Below are 21,057 nucleotides of genomic sequence, written 5' to 3'. Positions count from 1 at the left end.
ACAGTCTAGATCTTCTGTGAAGATTCAAATTAACATTTCAATCAGTAAACTTTGAGATTATGCTTGATAAAATTGGTGGACCTCATCCAATCAGTTCAACTCCTTAAGAGAAAAGACTGCGGTCCAATAAAGAGGAAGACATTCTCTCCAGAATGCCTTTGGACTCAACATTGCTGCATCAACTCTTGACTGCCTCCCTTGCTAATTTCAGATTTGCCAATCTTCATGACCACGTAAGCCAATTCTTTACCCCACCACCCAAACCACAATTGGTTCTTTTTTATTTGAGAACTCTGACTAATACAGTTACCTTAAGTGACTCTTTGGCAATCAGATTCCACTACACAGGAAGGATGAACATATTGAAATATTTTGTCTTCATTTTTAAAAAAATAATAATCTAATATATGATATAGACTAAGTTTGACAAGGCCTACGGAGAAATTAGGACTAATTTCTATTTGCCCATGACAATCATGTCCAACCCTTCTGTCCCAAATTAGTGAGATAGAGCATAATAACCATGAAGAAATCTGGGACCAAGTCAATATGAGGTGATTTTATCTCTACCATATACTTCAATAATATAGCCAGATGCCTCCTTACTTAGTCACTTAGCAACTTAGCAGTATATTGAGACCAAAGTATATTAAACTTTTAAAATGTAAAAATTGAGAAATATCTTATATAACTGTGATAAATTAAATAGTGTCCTCAATGATAACCATTTCTAATCCTAGCAACCTATAAATATGTTACCTTAAAGGAATTTAGGATTAAGATTGCAGATGAATTAAGGTTGCTTATCTGATATGGCACAGATCTTTAAAAAAGAGTGTTCTCCTGAATTATTCCTGTAATCTGAAAGTAATCATAAGGGTCCTTAAAAGTTTAAGAAAGAAGCGGAAGGTGAAAGTGATAAGAGAAGAGAAGAACTCAAGCTGCCACTGCAGCTTTGAAAATGAAGAGACCATAAGTCCAGGAATGAGATCCACAGAAACTTTGTGTTGTTTTGACCCATTAATTTTGTGATAATTTGTTACAGAAGTAATTGAAAATGAATACAGTAACTATGATTTAAAAAGTAATGATAGTGGGGCGCCTGGGTGGTGCAGTCGGTTAAGCGTCCAACTTCAGCCAGGTCACAATCTCGCGGTCCGTGAGTTCGAGCCCCGCGTCAGGCTCTGGGCTGATGGCTTGGAGCCTGGAGCCTGTTTCCGATTCTGTGTCTCCCTCTCTCTCTGCCCCTCCCCCGTTCATGCTCTGTCTCTCTCTCTCTGTCCCAAAAATAAATAAAAAACGTTGAAAAAAAAATTAAAAAAAAAAAAAGTAATGATAGTAATAAAATAAGTATCTGGTATAATTTTTGACTGTACATTATTAGCAAAGCAGATTTTAGTATTATTTGAGGAAGACCTATCTTTGCAGATACACTTTTATCCCCATTCTACTCATTAAGCTTTATAATAAAGATAGCACGTTCCCTTTGGGGGACTAGATTAAGTAAATTGCTATGTGCCCCAACAGATAGGACCGACCTATTTGTTAACTCCTTTTTAAACAATGTCCTTTTGTTTGTAATAGTGTCTTACAATTTACTAATACTTGAAATGTTACCATTCTGGATGGTCACCCAGAATAGTGAGACTATTTCCCAATTTCCTTTGCATCCCATGTGGCCTTGTGATTAAACTTTTGCCAATGGGATTTAAGTAAAATTACTGTATGCGATATCTAGAAAATGTCGTTAAAAAGAAAAACTTAAGCTTCTTCTCCAATTTTTTCTTCCTGCTTGTTGGAATGTGATCAAGATGTCTGGACCATAAGGTCAATGCCATGTGTTAAGGAGGGCAAAACAAAAAGATGGAGGGAATTTTTGTCTCTGATGACCTTAAGGGAACCCTACCAGCTTTTCACTTGGTTTTATGAAATTGGATTCAGATCACATATAAGCAACATTTAATCGAGGTTCCTTAATCTTGCAGACAAACAGGGCTTCTGTATTGTACACCTCTAAGGATACCATTAGAGAGTGGAAAGAATATATTGAGATCCGGAAATTCACCTGCAGTTTTATAGTAGAGAGTATTTATATGGACTCCAGTGTGAAGACATTCCTTGGAGTTGTACATTGCAGAGACCTTATGGCCAAATCAAATTTTAAAACAATTAAATTATTATAATCAGTTTTTACCTTGTTATGTGGTGACATATTGGACATTAAACAATATTTGTTAGACTCTAAGAATGCATCTATCCTCTACAATTTTAGTGACTGAGTTCCATGATAAAAATAACTTTGAAACTCTCTACATTATGCTCTGTATTTCCCCATCATTACTGATCTGTAACTTTTATTAAGACACAATCTGCTTTTCTTCAGCTGCTCTGGGACCTACAATAGCCATTAGTGAATACCTCAGACTTGATATCCATCCCCAGTATTGATCTGCTGTTGGCAGTTTCACTTGAATAACAGAACACATCATCAGGCTTTTATGTCATGTTCACCAGAAAGAAAAGCACCAACACTTTGCACACCTACTGCTTTGACTCTCTTTCAGTACACTGAATGGCATGAGTGTCAATGATATTTCAATGACTGTTTTCTACTCCAGTGGTATGATGGTTACTGAAGTAAAATAATTTCAAAAAGAAGGATAACCTAAATCTTCATCACACCCCTATGAATATACAATCATCCAACCTGTTTACTGAGAACATAGGGAGATTATTCAAATGCACATTCATTTTCTCATCCCCATTTGTAATTTCTGCTCACTAGTGATTTTAATTCCATGCAATCACTGGTTATTGTGAAATGATATTTCAGTAATGTGACCTTTGCTGTTTTCTTTTAATGCAAACATGTTTTTAACAAAGATTAGATAGAAAAAGAAAAACATAATAATCAGAATTTATGAGAAAAAACCCACTAATGTCATGTGCCTTTAGAATGTAAAATAGGTGTCTGGAACTTGGTATTTTGAAAGTTTTTCCTCTCAAACATTCTTCAGTTTTCAAATCACTGGTATCAGAAAAAATCCTGGCATCAATTCAGTTTACTTTCAGAAAGATTTTTCTCATAGTCTTTAATCTCTCTGCACTCTTGTGAATAAGACATTATGGTCATTATTCCCTAAGGAAGCTAAAGAAGCTAGAACAATAGTTTATGTTAATAAAGTGACTTTTATTTCCCAAACTCTGAACTTAGCACTTTCCACCATTTTTGTGAATTATCTCCCAAAAACTGTGGTACCTATTTTTATTGTCATCATTGGGCAGATGAAGACAATTGCAGTTTAAAGTAAATCAATACAAGCCTGACATCATATTTCTGATAAAGTTATATTACTGGGACTTGAATCCAGACTGTTTATCTCTCGGTCCTGCTTATAAACTACTGCACCAAGAATCCGGAGCCTGGAAAGTCAGCAAAATGGTTAGCAGAAAAATTATCAGGATTTTTTTATCTAGTTAAATAGCTGAGTGGTTTTGTTGACTATGCAAGTAATGTATATGTTTCATAAAATAGATTACCATAGACAACTAATTAATATATATCAGCAGTTAGCAAAATATGGCCCTAGGGAAAAATCTGGCCTCTTGCCTGTTTTTATAAATAAAATTTTAGTGGAACACAGGCACATTCATTAATTTAAGTATTGTCTATGGCCATGTTTGCATCACAAGGGCAGAATTTAGTAGTTGTAACAGAGACCATATGGACCACAAAGTCTAAAATATTTACTATCTGTCCCTTTACATAAAATGTTTGCAAACATCTGATGTAGGCGATTATTTTTCATATCATATAAGACTTCAAAAAAGTTGTTTAGCTTCTATAATAAGTTGTAAAATTGAAAAAACCTTTCTCAACTATGAATAATTTTTAAATGTAGAACAATCATATTAAAAGAGTGAATTATCTTTCTTATCTTCCTGCAGAAAATATTACAAAATTTTTGTCATATAAAAAGGCAAAAGAAGATGTAGTCAGTGTGTAAGAAATATATTATACAGATATATCCAGAAGCTTATTTTAAAAATATTTACATCTACCACTTTTTAGATAAACACTTGTCATATAATAGATGTTAATTAAAAATTTTGATGAACCAATACATTTGTTTAAAGGTATCATATTCCACTATATTCACATGTAGGATTAAAAAAGAGAATTACCCAGAAAGGATTAGATACCACCAATATAATTACTTTAAAAATTCTAAATTGGTGATGAAATTAAGAAAAGTAATTTCTTGTACTGTATACAGTTGAAGCTACATAAAGTTGTAAGAGAAAACAAAACGGAACCCAGTAAAGAGGTTTGTTTAAAGGAACAAATTAAATAAAGTTAAATATAAGGGAACACATAACAGAAGAATGACAGAAGAATGAAAGAATCAGATAAGAAAGTCATTGAAAGATAAGAAATTTCATTTGAAATCCAAGAACAAAGTCATAGCTCTATTTTCCATATAAAATGTGAAGATTGAACAGTTGTCTAAGGAGTTCACAGAGCTATTTTAAATAATTATGCCTGGTATGTTTGCAAAACAAAATAAATTGTTTTTCTCTAAGTCACAAATAACCAGGGGCATGGTAAGGAATCCTCTATAATGTCATACCTTACAGAACAAACAAACTGTAAAAGTCCCCATCTGATTAAACTTAAAAATCAAGAATAGACACATCTATGTGCATACTTGCATTGAGAGGTAAATTAATTTACTAGGAAGTTGTTTTACAAGGCCCTAGATTCAGGTTAACAGTGTATATACACTTGATTTTAGTGAAAGATTAGAGAAATGTGGCCAGATAATGACTTCAGTTTTCTACTCTGAAGTATGAGAGAATTTCTTTAATGGTCCTTACTATTTTTAAGTCATTGCTTTAAACATGATTAGAAAAAAAAAAAAGAGTGAGGGTTCAGCTGTTACATACGTGGCCACACATCTAAAACTTCACTAAAACGAGTTAAAACTTAACTAAAATTCTTATGAAATATAATCAGATCCTAGCCAACTGTTAACAGATTAAATAATCTAAGGGGACATTTTAAAGGACATTTCTTTAAGGAAAGAGAAAAAGAAAGGTAATTTTTTTAAAGCACATATCTTATGGCTTTGTTTTATTAATATTTATTATTATTATTTTTTTTATTTTAGAGAGAGAGAGCATGAGTGGCAAGGGGTGGGGAGGAGCAGAAGGAGAGAATCCCAAGGAGGCCCCATGCTAAGGGGAGAGTTCAATATGGGGCACTATACACAGCTCAATCCCACAAACTTGAGATCATGACTTGAGCAAAAATCAAGAGTTGGATGTTCAACAGACTAAACCTCCCAGGCACCCTTATTGCTTTGTTTTAAACCCAGGTAACCAAAAGAAAATTCCTCCACTCCGTTAAACAACAATATCCTAAGCCTCAAAGAAATTGCAAACATTTGAGGAGCCGGTAAAAATCGTAGCATAAATATATTTTGTTAAAATTTCTTCTCTGTGCTTATTTGATACTGCATTTTCTGATACTGACATATTTCCTACTGTACTTTTAAATTTCATCGAATAAAGTATCATTCTGCATTTCATATTTGCATTTCTACCGCATATAATATGAATTGATCCCAACTGTCTAAAATTTTAATGCCTGTCCAGACTGTAAGACTTGTCTTTTTTTTTTCTAGAGAGTTGAAAGGTATATTATAGTTGACATCTTTTTTTTTTAACTTTACTTATTTATTTTGAGGGGTGGGGGCAGAGACAAAGGGAGAGAATGAATCCTAAGCAGGCTCTGCACTCTCAGTGCAGAAGCTGTTTTGGCTCCATCCCAGGGATTGTGGGATGAGATCATGACCTGAGCCAAGATCAAGGGTCAAATGCTCAACTGACTGAACCACCCAGGCACCCTGTAGTGGACATCTTTTAGACCAGAAAAAATATTAAGGTGAAATATTCAAAATCACATAGATCTCGTTTTACAGGTAAAATTTTCTCAGAACTTACCTGAGAAAGATTTACATGTAAATACATACAAAATGACTCAGGACATAAGAAAGTTTAAAGCATATATTTTATTAAAATATTCTGTGTACATAGCCTACAATTTTACATTTTGAATTTTTATTTATTTTCCTAGAAACCAAACAAAGCCATTCATCACAAGACAAAAAAAAAAAAAAAAAAAAAAGAACATAGTTTGTTCATGGAAGTTATGAAGGAATAATTTGAAAGTATTAGCCAAAATGAATGAATTTTCATTACACTTTAGAGATATGATAAACATTTTATACTAAGTTCACTGACTTTGGATAAAACAAACATAGACCATATTTCCATTTTTTTTATTGTTTACAGTTTTGATTTATAGGATATCCTGATGCCTATTATAGTTTTTTAATTAAATCCTTACAACTATGGGAAAATTTATAGGAAGGCAAATCATCACATAATTTGCATTTATTTTAAGGACATGCCATTCTGACTTGGACAAAGTTTACTCCATCTTAGCTCTCTTAAACGAATCATCACATCAATCACCAGCATTAATATTTGAATTTGAGAAGAGTTCATTTTGTAATTCTTGATTTTATTTTCACCAAGACAGGTTTACATGTGTTTTGATATGTATTTTGTGTGTTAAGTATTCATTTTATTGTTTTGGCTTAAAATATGTATTCTCTCCTGTAGATTCATATATTTATAAGGAAGGATTTAGTACAGTGTATTTCCAATTATTACTATTACTATTTAACACTTATCAAGCAATACACAAATTATGGACAGTATTCTAAGAGCTTTATTCCCCTTAGAATCTGTCAACTATTAGGCTCTGGCCACATTACCAGGTATTACCGTATTACTCTGTTGAAGTTATGTTGATTGTCTCACATAATGGAAAAAAGAAGATATTCTAGTTTCTGATGAGTCCATGGGGAAAATCCAGACTTTCCCCCTTCACTAAATTTCCTTGGGGCCTTTAGGGACATGTCTATGTGGTTAACAACAAGTTGCTTGAGCCTGTGTTATAAGGAGCCTTCATAGGAGAGTGAGTAAGCGCATAGTCTGTTGGATGAGACTGACTAAAGTCAGATTCTAGGTTATGCCACTAATTAACTTGGGTTTACATTACTTAATAATTTTAAATCTCACATTTCTCATTTGTTAAATAATATGAGTGTATAGATGAAATAAAGTTTAAAAGCTCAACATATTCATGACACCATCAAGTAATAAACCAAATGCTGTATCTTTTTTATTTAGGACACTTGGCCTGCTATCATGTTAACCCTCAAATCTATGTAAATCTAAATTTTATTTTTAAAAAATTAAGTGATAAACCATTTCTAATTAGCTTTCCCTTTTCTCTGTTGACTTAACTTCAAGTAAGTTTGGGGTAGTACTTTCAACTATTAACATAGTTCTAGATTTAAGAGTTAATCACTAAATTCTACACCTGAAACTAATATTATACTGTATGTTAACTAACTGGAATTTAAATAAAAACTTGGGGGAAAAAAAGAGTTAATAGAGAAAAAAGGGGTATTCAGCACTATGTTATTTTTTTTGGCTTGTTGAGTGCAGGGATAATAATTTATTTACTTCTACATTTTTTTTAAATAATTGCATGGAGCTGGGCACATTTAGGATTCTCAAATGCATTTTAGTGCTGAACAAGTCAATGGAAAACTTTAAATAAACGACGTCTACATTTCATTTTTACTGATACTAGAGATCAAAAAACACTATTTTCAAGCAGTGGCCCTGGAGTCAGACAGCCAGAGGTCAAATTTTTACTTACTAGTTCTGTAACTGGCTGAGTTGCTCACTGCTGTATTCATCAACTTTTTTTCTGCAACAAATGACCCCCAAATCTCAGTGGCTCACAAACACAAATCTTGGTTTACAGGTTGGCTGTGGATATGGCCCTGCTCTGCTAGTTGGGTTCAACTGTGCTTGACTCCAGCTCCTATGTTGTGTGCAGGTCCACTTAATACACATCTCTTTCTGGAACTCAGACTGAGTGCTGGAGTTCAAGAGGATCAAGAAAAAATATGTGATGCTGCTTAAAACCTGTGTTCACAATTGGCACACTATCACTCTTTCTCATATACTGCTGGTTAAAATAAAACATTTTTATGACTTAAAATAAATTTAAATTATGACTTAAATCATAAAGGATCCCAAAATCAGTGGGTGTGGAAATATAATTCAAGTCTCTATTCAGAAGCTCTGAAAAGTGCCAAGTCAAAGAGTGTGGCTATATGTTCATATTATAAAGAAGAGGCAGAGTGGTCCAATCACCAACACTGCTTTGGTGTATTTTTTGTTCTCATTATATTAATAAAGCTATCAAATTAATAGGATTATTTTGATAATTAAGATAATATACTTAAGTATATAACACAGTGACTGGCAAATATCAAATGCAATATTAATAATTCTTATTAATCTCATCCCTTATTATTCCATGACCTCAGTCGTATGTTCTTTCTTATTTGGTTCACATAACTACTACACAGTTTCTAAATTGGGGGCATGTGGTATATAGTATCTAACAATGGCCCCTATGATTCCTGCCTTCTGATAGTCATGCCTTTGTGTAATGTCCTCCTTTTATTGATGGATGTGCAGTATATATGTTAAGAGGAGTTATGAAATTAAATATACTGACAACTCTTTATTAAGCAGAACAAAGAAGGTGATATCTAATTTTCTAATAATGTAACAAAATGAAATATATATTCATTTAACCTTTATTAACTCCATTTATAACACTTTTCCCACATAAATTCCATTATGAGGCAATAGTATTTAATATAATATGTTTCATAGCTATGTGCCATTTTGTTTAATTTTTTTAAATGTTTATTTATTCATTTTTGAGAGGTGGGGAGGACAGAGAGAGGCAAAGAGAGAAAATCCCAAGCAGGCTCCAAGCTGTCAGCGCAGAGCCCAAGGTGGGGCCTGATATCAAGAACCAGGATATCATGACCTGAGCCCAAAAGGAGTCAGATGCTTAACCAACTGAGTCACTCAGGCACCCCAGTGCATACTATTTTAAATAGCATTTTATACACAATATTCTATAGCCATATATTTTTTGCAAGTTTAGGAATGCCAAAAATTCTCACGTTCAAGAGATTTTAACAGAAGAAAGACCAATAATAATGAAATAAATACATAAACAAGTGTTTCTTTCCATCCATACTGGACAATTGCCCTCCACTGCACAATTATATTTTGTGCGTATATTCTATGTTTTATATTGATTTTTGGTATTTATCAGCACCTTAAAATTCACCTTGTCCTAACTCATATGTGGATGATTGTCTACCTTCTGCTGGGATATTGGAACATCCAGAGTTCTCATACTATCGGGAATGATAGATTTCTATACTGGGCTAAGATTTAAGATTTCTCTACATTAAGTATCACAGTACATTTACAAATCAAAGCTTTCCTGATAATCTTTCCTTATGCCATTGTAGGGGCATTTCTACATTTGTTCTTCTCTCTCTGAAATGGATTCTTTCCTACAATAGCATATAATGATCCTGCTGTGTTCTGATGAGTTAAGTTTCTTTTGCATAATTCTTGGTTTTGATGTTTGAGGACATTTTGTTTTCACATTCTTTACCAAAGTTTTCAGAGAGCAAAAATAGCATCTTTTATAGTTTCACTTTCCTCAGAGAACTACTTCCTTAAAACTTTTTTTTTCCCCCACTTGTGCTCTAATGGTTGCATTTGCTCCTATTAACAGAGAAATGATCTTTCTTTCTTCCTTCCTTCCTTCCTTCTTTTTCTTTCTTTCTTTCTTTCTTTCTTTCTTTCTTTCTTTCTTTTTCTTCTTTTTCTTTCTTTTGAGTGTCTAAAAAGGCTGTATTTATTACATTCTCTTTTAGCAAACCAGAGAATATTTCTTGAGGATTTTTCAAGCACTGAGTTCAGGGATTATCCCAATCACAAAGATGCAAGTGTTTCATGATTGTTTAGTCATTTAGCTGTGAAGCTGTGGTTATCAGAGTGTCTGTTGCTGGTGGCCTTTCAGAAGCATGGTTAGTGAAACAGCTGTCATTAGTTGACTGAATAGTTTTCAAGAGAGTTCTGGTAGTAACATGTTACTGAGGATACTGAATATTTAGTCTTTCTAAAAAGTCAACTTTTATCTCCTTGTTGGCACTTGTTACTGGATAATTGTTTTCTATTATATTAAGCATTTATTGTATTATTTCTCTTTTCTATTCTCTTTAGACTATTTGTTTCATTTTATTTGTTCTTGTTTAAAGTTGATGTTTTAGATCTTTTCAGCCTTTATTTTTTTTAAACTCGAAGACTTTAAAGCATAAATGTCTCTCTAATAATCACTTTAACTGTGTCCCACAGTACTCTTTTTTTTAATGATTTTTGTAGATGGTATTTCTTTTAAAAGTAAGGTTTTAGTTCCAATCTACAAGCTAGTATTCACTCTCATGGATGTAAAATTCCACAAGTTTTTGACAAATATATTTAGTCATGTATCTTCACCAAATTAAGAAAAAGAATATTTCCATCAAGCAACTCTTTGATTTCTTGATACATATTATGTATTCTTATTTGACAGTCTCCATCAGATACAATAAATAAATGATATATTTGTATGGCTAATTGTAATATTTTTTATGTCCCCTCTGATTTTAACTCATGGTTCTGTTTCTGTATTGTAATTAAATTTTTTTTAACGTATGTTTGTTTATTTATTTATTTATTTATTTATTTATATGAAATTTAGTGTCAAATTGGTTTTCATACAACACCCAGTGCTCACCCCAGCAGGCGCCCTCCTCAATGCCCACCACCCACCCTCCCACTCCCCATCAACCCTCAGTTTATTCTCAGTTTTCAAGAGTCTCTTATGGTTTGGCTCTCTCCCTCTCTAATTATTTTTTTCCCTTCCCCTCCCCCATGGTCTTCTGTTAAGTTTCTCAGGATCCACATAAGAGTGAAACCATATGGTATCTGTCTTTCTCTGTATGGCTTATTTCACTTAGCATACATAACACTCTCCAGTTCCATCCATGTTGCTACAAAAGGCCATATTTCATTCTTTCTCATTGCCACGTAGTATTCCATTGTGTATATAAACCACAATTTCTTTATCCATTCATCAGTTGATGGACATTTAGGCTCTTTCCATAATTTGGCTATTGTTGAGAGTGCTGCTATAAACATTGGGGTACAAGTGCCCCTATGCATCAGTACTCCTGTATCCCTTGGATAAATTCCTAGCAGTGCTATTGCTGGGTCATAGGGTAGATCTATTTTTAATTTTTTGAGGAACTTCTGCAATGTTTTCCAGAGTGGCTGCACCAGTTTGCATTCCCACCAACAGTGCAAGAGGGTTTCCATATCTCCACATCCTCTCCAGCATCTATAGTCTCCTGATTTGCTCATTTTAGCCATTCTGATTGGCATGAGATGGTATCTCAATGTAGTTTTGATTTGTATTTCCTTGATGAGGAGTGATGTTGAGCATCTTTTCATGTGCCTGTTGGCCACCTGGATGTCTTCTTTAGAGAAGTGTCTGTTCACGTTTTCTGCCCATTTCTTCACTGGATTATTTGTTTTTCAGGTGTGGAGTTTGGTGAGTTCTTTATAGATTTTGAATACTATCCTTTTGTCTGATATGTCATTTGCAAATATCTTTTCCCATTCCCTTGGTTGCCTTCTAGTTTTGTTGATTGTTTCCTTTGCAGTGAAGAAGCTTTTTATCTTCATGAGGTCCCAATAGTTCATTTTTGCTTTTAATTCCCTTGCCTTTGGAGATGTGTCAGGTAAGAAATTGCTGCGGCTGAGGTCAGAGAGGTTTTTTCCTGCTTTCTCCTCTAGGGTTTTGATGGTTTCCTGTCTCACATTCAGGTCCTTCATCCATTTTGCATTTATTTTTGTGAATGGTGTAAGAAAGTGGTCTAGTTTCATTCTTCTGCATGTTGCTGTCCAGTTCTCCCAGCACCATTTGTTAAAGAGACTGTATTTTTTCCATTGGATATTCTTTCTTGCTTTGTCAAAGATTAGTCGGCCATACTTTTGTGGGTCCAATTCTGGAGTCTCTATTCTATTCCATTGGTCTATGTCTCTGTTTTTGTGCCAATACCATACTGTCTTGATGACTACAGCTTTGTAGTAGAGGCTAAAGTCTGGGATTGTGATGCCTCCCGCTTTGGTCTTCTTCAATATTACTTTGGCTATTCGGGGTCTTTTGTGGTTCCATACAAATTTTAGGATTGCTTGTTCTAGCTTTGAGAAGAACGCTGGTGCAATTTTTAATTGGGATTGCATTGAATGTGTAGATAGCTTTGGGTAGTATTGACATTTTAACAATATTTATTCTTAGTGTCCTTCTGAAGAGGGGAAGGAGTAAAATTTTCCTTCATTTCTCTTGTCTTCCTCCATAAATTTCTGCATGTATTTGGAAGAATGAGCTCTGAGATGAAGAGCAGCCTATACCAGGATATTATTTTCTCTTTTAAGTTTCTATTTTTCAGTCTCAACTCCATCCTCCTATGCTATATCATGCTCCAGGAACAGTACTGCATATCAAGAAGGTGGGAAAGCATATGCATCTCTGGACATACATGCCAACGTGGGTCTATTTGTTGCTTTGCAGATGGTGCTTCTTACACACATTCTAAAGCCACAGATATTCTTGTACCTTTGCTTGTGTTCCCATGTGCCTTGATTCATCACTTTGAATCTTTCTACTTTTCTAAGGGATGCAGCACAATGTCCTGGTCTGCTTGAACAATTCCCTTTACTTTAATCTTTCATACAGAATATCCACCTCTCTAAGGACTTTCTCTTTCCTCCACAACAAATATTCAGTCTTAGATCTTTAACTCTTAATAATGGAAATCAGGAAACCTTGAAGACTACTTTACTTTCCACTCTGACACCTTTCCCCCAGTCAATTGATGCCAAATGCTTCCTTACTTAAGTTGTGGGAGTGAAAAGTAGTGGGTTAGGAAAAAATGGAAAGTTCAGAACAAAAATTGACTTAAGTGTATATTTTAAAATGATATCCAGAACACTTGCTTTCAAAAGAATTTAATATTCCCTTTCTTTTGAGTTCTTTATTGAAACTTACTTTCAAACAGCTCTCCCTCTGATGTACACTTTGACTTCAGTGTCCCTTGAATACCCCTGCCTTAAATATTTGACCTCAGTAAGATATTTTATTCATTGGTCCTCTCTTGTACATAATATTTTAATTTTGCTTAGTATATATCTCAAGGTTCATTTTTGTAATCACTCATTTGAAAATAATCTCAACACCTTTCATTCTTCTTCCATTGTATTCAGCTGTCAATTCTAAGCCTTATTGAACTGAACCATCCTTTGGCAAACACTTAAAATATATTTTTTTTAATCATCACCTTCAAATAATTATATTGCCTCATCTTTTCACTATCATATTATAAACTAGTATATTCTCACTCATCTTTTTTCCCTCCGTTATTTTTAAAGACAATAAAGTGTTTTCTCTTGTTAAAGGTCAGTTTGTCCACAATTTCCTTTATATATCCCGTTGTTTCTCTGCATATTTTCCTATGTTGTCAATCTCTGCTACAGCATACATCTCAACATGCAAATATGGTATCTCTACTTATAAGTAAATAAATACATATAATGTGTCCATCAATAGACCCTCCTTGATCCCGCATTTCCTTCCACATATAGTGCCATGCCATTTTCTACTCACAAGAGTTCCTGGAAGAATTTTCTACTCTTATATCTCCACTTTTTCTTCTTCCTGTCAGTCTTCAATCTTTTGCAATCAGACTTTCATCATGAGTGTTTCTCTCTACTTCAAGTTACAAATAGTTCTCACATTTCCAAATGTAAAGGTCAAAACTACCCAAATTTGGTAAACTCCTTGCAAGAATTCTTAACACTTCCCCTTTATTTTTCTTCTTAGAACTTAACACTATCTAATATGCCATATGTTTTACATATTTCATATTTTTCTTGTTTCTTGTCCATCTCTCTTCTTCAGAATATAATCTCCATAATTGCAGAAATGTTTGCCCACTGGTATATTGCTTCACTGCTATATCTCTGGTGCCTGAAGTATATTCCTAGCATACAATAGATTTTAAGTTCATTCTTTTCGGTGGAATGGTTGAATAAGGCACACTATTCTACTCCACTCTGTCTTCAAATAACAAGCTTCTTAGATATATTGACAACTATTGAAATATTGTTCTCCTTTGTGGCTTCTAAGACAATACCCCATTCAATTTCCTAACTCACAGACTTTAACTTTTTAGTGTCCTTTGCTGAATTCTTGCTCTTTTATCCTTTTTCAAGGTTTAAGGCTATATCCTGGATACTATATCTTTCTATATATTTTATTCCCTAGTAATTTTATTTGTATATATGATTAAAAAATAAGTACAGATGAGTTTTTCCAATTTTTTTCAGCTTTATTAAGATATAATTGACAAATAAAATTGTGGGATATTTAAAGGTTAATACTTTGATACTGATGATTTTATTTATTTATTTTTTAACTTTTTTTTAACGTTTTATTTATTTTTTGAGACAGGGAGAAACAGAGCATGAACAGGGGAGGGTCAGAGAGAGGGAGACACAGAATCTGAAACAGGCTCCAGGCTCTGAGCTATCAGCACAGAGCCCGATGCGGGGCTCGAACTCACAGACCGCGAGATCATGACCTGAGCCGAAGTCCGCCACTTAACCTACTGAGCCACCCAGGCGCCCCTGATAGTGATGATTTTAAATTAATATTCCATCCCAGGGCCTTCCTGGATTCTCCAAACTCACATATCAGTCTGCCTACTTGACAACTGTACTTGGATGCCTTCTAGGTACCACAAATTTAGCATGTCAATACTACAAACTTTGATTTCCCCTTTCCCATTCTATTCCTTATCCAGCACTCCCCATCAGAGTAAATGTTATTACCAGTCACCTAGTGCAAAACCCAGGACTCTTGGGGTCATCTTGTGATTACTCATAAACTCTCTAAGTTACCTGATCCATCATCTGAGGCACAGAGTGTGATATATCATTATTAGCTTAAATGTTAAGCCCCCACTTCTTCTACACCAAAATTATTTCAAATGTATTCATTCCTATCTTAACTATCCTTTCACTAACCCAAACTTCATTGATTTAATCCTGAACCACTAATATCACTTTATCACGGTTCCTTTTTCCTTTTCCTTCTCTTCAGTCAGCATCTGAGGGATATTTTAAAACATTAAAAAAAAAAGATTATGTGGTCTTCACATTTAAATACATCTCACTGAACTTCAAAAAAAACATCAAAATTCTTTACAAAAGTTTGCAAGATCTTCCTTGATCTGGTCTGTGTACTCTTATACAACTTCATCTTGTGCTCCCCTAACTGTTCTTGCTTCAGACGCACTGTTTTCTCAGTAGTTCCTAGAAGAGAAACTTCTTTTGTGGGGAGAGGGCTTCAGTGAACTTGAACTTGTTTTTTCATATGTATGTAACCTTCTGCCCTTCACTCTTTACCTGGCTGATTCTTCACTCTAAAAATCTCTGAGTAAATATATCCTCCCTGAGAATCTTCCTCTGACAAGCCTGTTCAAAAATAGGCTTTGCACTGTTCGTTCTAGGCAATGGCATATTTACTTAGCACATCAAAACCTGTACATTTTTAGTTGATTTCTTGTATTGTCTGCAGCTAAATATAATGTCAGCTCCATTTTAGTCAGACCATGGCTTTCCCATTAAGAGTAGAATCCCCGGCACCTAACTATATACATGGCATAAGTCAGGGATCACTAACTAGTTGCTAAATGAAATAATGAAAATATTTCTTATAATAATGTCTTACAATGATGACAATTTAGAAACCATTTAATAGTCTCTGCCCAGGTAATTTATACTCATGAAATATTTAACAATTCTAGGAGTAGACCTGTTTAGCCACATTTTTACATAATAGAACTAAGTCTCAGAGAGATTCAGTTAATGGCATTCAGGAAGAAAATGGTCCAGGAATGGTATGAATTCAAAGGCTTGTGGTGTGGTGTGTGATTACAAGCTTAACTTTCAAATCTCTACCTCTACAACAGTCAATAATATTGAAAGAACTTTTGCCCTTCATTCCACCTCACATCTTTATTTTCTTTTTTACAGTCACAGTTAAAGCAAGTACTTTTATGCCTTGATATTCATTGATATGTGAGAATTGTTATAAATATTTAAAAATGTTAAATTAGGACTTTGAAAAACATTCCATGGCAAAACCTTACATACTGTTTATATCAAAGTGCTGCTATAACTTGATTATCCAGCATGTTGGATGAAACTGAAATGGTAGTTAATCAAATGTTCTGGTTAAATTAAAGTGTATTCATGTTGCTGTAAATGGTTCTGTTACCCACTGTTCCAAAGCCTTTAGTATAAAAGAATCTACTTGGAAAAATGCAAATCAATTTTTTGTACATTACTAAGGCTTTTGCAACATACATTTCTCCTACTTCTCAGCATATATAAATACACAACAAAAGGTCCTTAGAGTTTAGATATCCATAGCTCTCTCTAAAACTATGTTTTCTCTTTTCTGATAAGCTTCACAATCAGTGTCAGATTTTGTAGTAAAAATCTGTATTATGGTACGTTACAGAAAAGTTTCTATAAAATTAGAGACATCATGAAATGGAAGAATCTCAGGATTTTTGGTCTATCCCTGTATCTAGTGAAGGTTCTACCTATGAAATAAACCATACAAATAACTATTCAATTTCTACTTGAAAATCTTCAGTGTATAGATATTTTACAATTGAAAGACTGTAAAATGGTAGTTTTGGGTTAGCACTATGTTTTGCTAGATAGCATACCAGGTAAGTTATCATATATGTTTTATCAATAAATTTTCATAGCATTCCAACAAGATAAATATGGTTAACTATATTTTGCATGTTAAGAAGCTTATTTCCCATTATCTTCCCTTATGTTCTTAGCTACAATTTAGAATTCACGCTCATGTACTATTTTTAAAAAATATAGTTAAATAAATCAAAATACTCTAGTAAAGTCCTTACAATAAAAGTTTCTAGATATAAAATAATGGGATTGTGATCAATCACATTATCAGTGAATACAGATTTCTGATTAATATTATTGATATATTTTCTGATTTTACTAATATAAATCTAGAGAAGAAATTAGGAGATACCAGTGTTGTCCTATAAGACAAAAAGACAACATTTATACTTTTCTCATTCTTTTAATGGTCCATAGCAAAAGAATACAAGGTTTGAAGAAATTGGGAAATAGTGACACCAGCAGATAACAGATTTCAACCACTATAGATAGTGATTAATGAAGCAGGAAAGGCAAGATGCTGCCTAATCTATAGGTCACAGGGATGAGGGCCTACATAGAAGCATATTAGGCTGTAGAATACCAGGTCAGCTCATATCTTAGGGACTAAACTGTAGGTATGTGAAATGGGAAGAATAAAAGAAGAGTCACTGACACGCCTCCCATACACACATTTCCACATGAAATATACTCCCTCCAATCATTTATCACCCCCAAAGAAGTGAGTTGATAAAACAGGGTTAGATTAGAAAAGTTACCAAAACAAACAAACAAACAAAAATAGCTTGAAAAACTTGAGCAGCTAATTTCCTAGAACAAAGACCCTTGTATTTAGACATTTAGGTTTTCCAAAGTTTAACTGCTGATTTTCTGCTTTTTCACCCTAAGAGGCAAAGCTTCCCATTTGAAAACCTAATCACATGACTTAGGCTTCTAATGGACTTTCTAAGTACTTCATATAAATAAAAAGCTATGCTCCCCTTATATTTGAATAAGAGCATTTAAATACAGATAAACAAAAACAAGAGATTTCTTGAAAGAAAGAAAGAAAGAAAGAGAAAGAAAAGAAAGAATGAACATGTGATTCCCAAGGCAACAAAATTAAAGAAAGAAAAGAAAGAAAAAAAGAACATGTGATTCCCAAGGCAATAAAATTCACAAAACAGAGCCAATTTAATAATAAACAAGAAACACTCTAACTGAATGCTGCATCAATAATATAAAAATAAAAAGTTACATAAAAGAAATATTCAAGGAGTGGCAGCAAGACTTTGAAAATATAAAAGAAATCAATGGAATGTTTGAAAGAAAAGTAAATGAAAATATCTCAACATGAGGAAATAATACATAGAGGACAAAATGTGAGAGAAAAATATAAAAGTAGAGGACTAATTCATGCATTGTAAGAAATTATAAGGTAATTTACAAAATAAGCCTAAAAGGATTCAACACCAGTTTAAAGGTTTCATTTATCATGTACATTAGGGAAAAAAAAAATCCACATCAAGTTCTATCATTTTGAAATTAAAAGAAAGCAAGAATAAAGAAATGTTCCCCCAAATCCAGAAGGAAGATGGCATCACCTATATAATAATAACAAGAACAACAATCAGGATTTTCTGATAAAGGAATTAAAACTGGCTGGTATCATTTTTCTAATGAGCTTTGCTGTTTGCTAGAGACACTGACTAGAGCAATATTATTCTCAACAAGTTCTTTTGGATTTGTTCTCATAAAATAAGAAAATAAACCTGAAAAAGGAAGGACAAGGGAACTAGTAAATGCCAAGTAAAGAGAGTAAGAATCTGTTCACTAGTCTCAAAAATAATTAGTAAAGGATGGGAGTAACAAGCATTGTCTGAATAAAGCTTTAAGAATACCAGAACAATTCTAGAGATCTGCTTAAGTCTTTGGGTAAAGGCTGGGATAATAATCAAAAAACAAAATGAACTAAGAAAATGAATTAACTATAGTGCATTAATTGACTTTTAAGTGAAAATATATACCTGATTGATAGTAATAGCAAAGGAAACTAGAATATGTACTTCCAAATATGCCCCTTTGGCATAAAAATTATTTTATATAAAGGCACTTAAAAAAATAGCAAGTGCAAAAGGAGTATTCTGACTCTCCCCTTTTTACCTTAAAGCCCAAATAAAATCCCCGTTTGGAAGATGTCCTTATATCAGAAGAAATGTAACATTCTTATCACCCCAGACTGGAAAGTTGAAACAGCCTTTGTTAAAATAATTCTTACCTTCCTTTAGTTTCCCACATAGTTACTTTTCCACAAGTGCCTCTTTGTTCAATCTAGTATAAAACATTTAGTCTGCACTTCTTGAGGCCTTCATGTCCTTATGAGGGCTCTTATGGTGTGTGAAACTTGAATTAAATAAATTAGTATGCCTTTCTCTTGTTGATCTGCCTTATGTCACTTTAATTTTCAGGGTCAGCCAAACCTCTAAGAGGGCAGAGGTTTATCTTGCCACCTTTACAAAACTATGCAGCATCTTTTTTATTTTCAATTTTTGATATCACACAATATATCTGAGGCTATAAACTAAGTTGTCTAAGTCAAAATTTTGTGTGAAATATGAATTTTACTCATTAGTATCATTTAAAATTTTAATTATTAGAGCATATGATATAAAATATATTATTTCCAAACTCTCTCAAAAAACTCAGAAAGTATGAATTCATGTTTCTATATGTCAAAAATAGATTGAAGTAAAATAATTGCTGTTATTTTTATTTTTTAATTATTATTATTATTATTAGTTTTTGAGAGAGAGAATCTTAAGTAGGCTTCACACTCAGTTCAATTTGATGTGGGTCTCAATCCCACGACCCTTGGATCATGACCTGAGCCAAAATTAAGAATAAGAAGCTTAACCAACTGAGCCACCCAGACATCACAAAATAGTTGCTGTTTTCAGATGAAATTTACCTTCCCTACTTTTCCATAATAACCACAGTATTTTCTCCCATAACAAAATAAAGTGAAAAATTTCATTAATATTAGGCTTGTTTTTCCATTTTCAATAAAACAGTTCAAAACTAATTTCACACACAAGTGAATTGATGTCATAGGGCTGCTGTATAAATTATGACAAAGCTGGTGTCTTAAAACAACAGAAATTTTTTGTATCACAGTTTTGGAGGTCAGAAGTCTAAAATCAAGATGCTGACAGGGCCCAGCTCCCTCCAGAGGCTCAAGGGGAGAATGCTTTCTCACCATTTCCAGCTTCTGAGGCTCCAGGAGTTCCTTGTCTTAGGGCTATACCACTCCCATCTCTGCCTTTGTAGATGGCCTTCCTTCCTATGTATCTAAGTCCCAAATCTCCTACACTTTTCTCTTATAAGTACACCTACCGTTGGATTTAGGCACCCAGACTAAATCTAGGTTATCTACTTAAACCATTTTTCCAAACAAAATCCCATTCAGAAGTTCCAGGGCGATGACATGGGTATATCTTTTAGGGGCTACCAAATAATCCACGAAATATTAAAAAAAATGACTAATATTAGAGCAATACGTTTCAAGAAAAATGGGAGAAATCACATTCTTGGAGAGAAAAAGAGAACTTTTACATGTGTTATTTTTTATTGATTTACTCTAAGATCAAGACCTGAGCAGAGGTCAAGACAGACGCTGAATCAACTGAGCCAATCAGGTACCCCTACAACATTTTATTTTCAAAAGCATTTATGCACTGAGGGACTACAGTTTGTGTCACCATGGGAAAAATATAAATCATGTACAGAAATAGACACAAAGTACAAAACTGAATGCCCTGATAGAGCATTAAAATTATAATTATAAAAATAAGGTATGGGCTACTGTAAGACAATTCAATAGTATATGAAATGAAAACTTCTTAACAGATAATGAGTATATGAAATAATGTCTATTGAGTATAGCAAAAACTAGTTGTCCTAAATACAATCACAAATTTGTTAACATAAATTCAACTACAAATTCTGTAACCTCTCTTTGGAAAATATGGATAAAAACTTTCTACTAAAATTCTGTGGAAAAGATAAAAATAAATTAGGCCATTTCCTATTACAGCTGATGACTACACAGATGTAAAAAATACTAAAATGGTTGTAACACTTACCTATTAACAATTTTTATGGACATTATGTTCAAAATACTCAATATTCTTATAGGACATATACACTTGGAAAAGTACT

Source organism: Panthera uncia (genome assembly GCF_023721935.1).
Source record: "Panthera uncia isolate 11264 chromosome A1 unlocalized genomic scaffold, Puncia_PCG_1.0 HiC_scaffold_16, whole genome shotgun sequence".
Classification (NCBI taxonomy): Eukaryota; Metazoa; Chordata; class Mammalia; order Carnivora; family Felidae; genus Panthera; species Panthera uncia.
Note: the sequence above shows the minus strand (reverse complement) of the source record.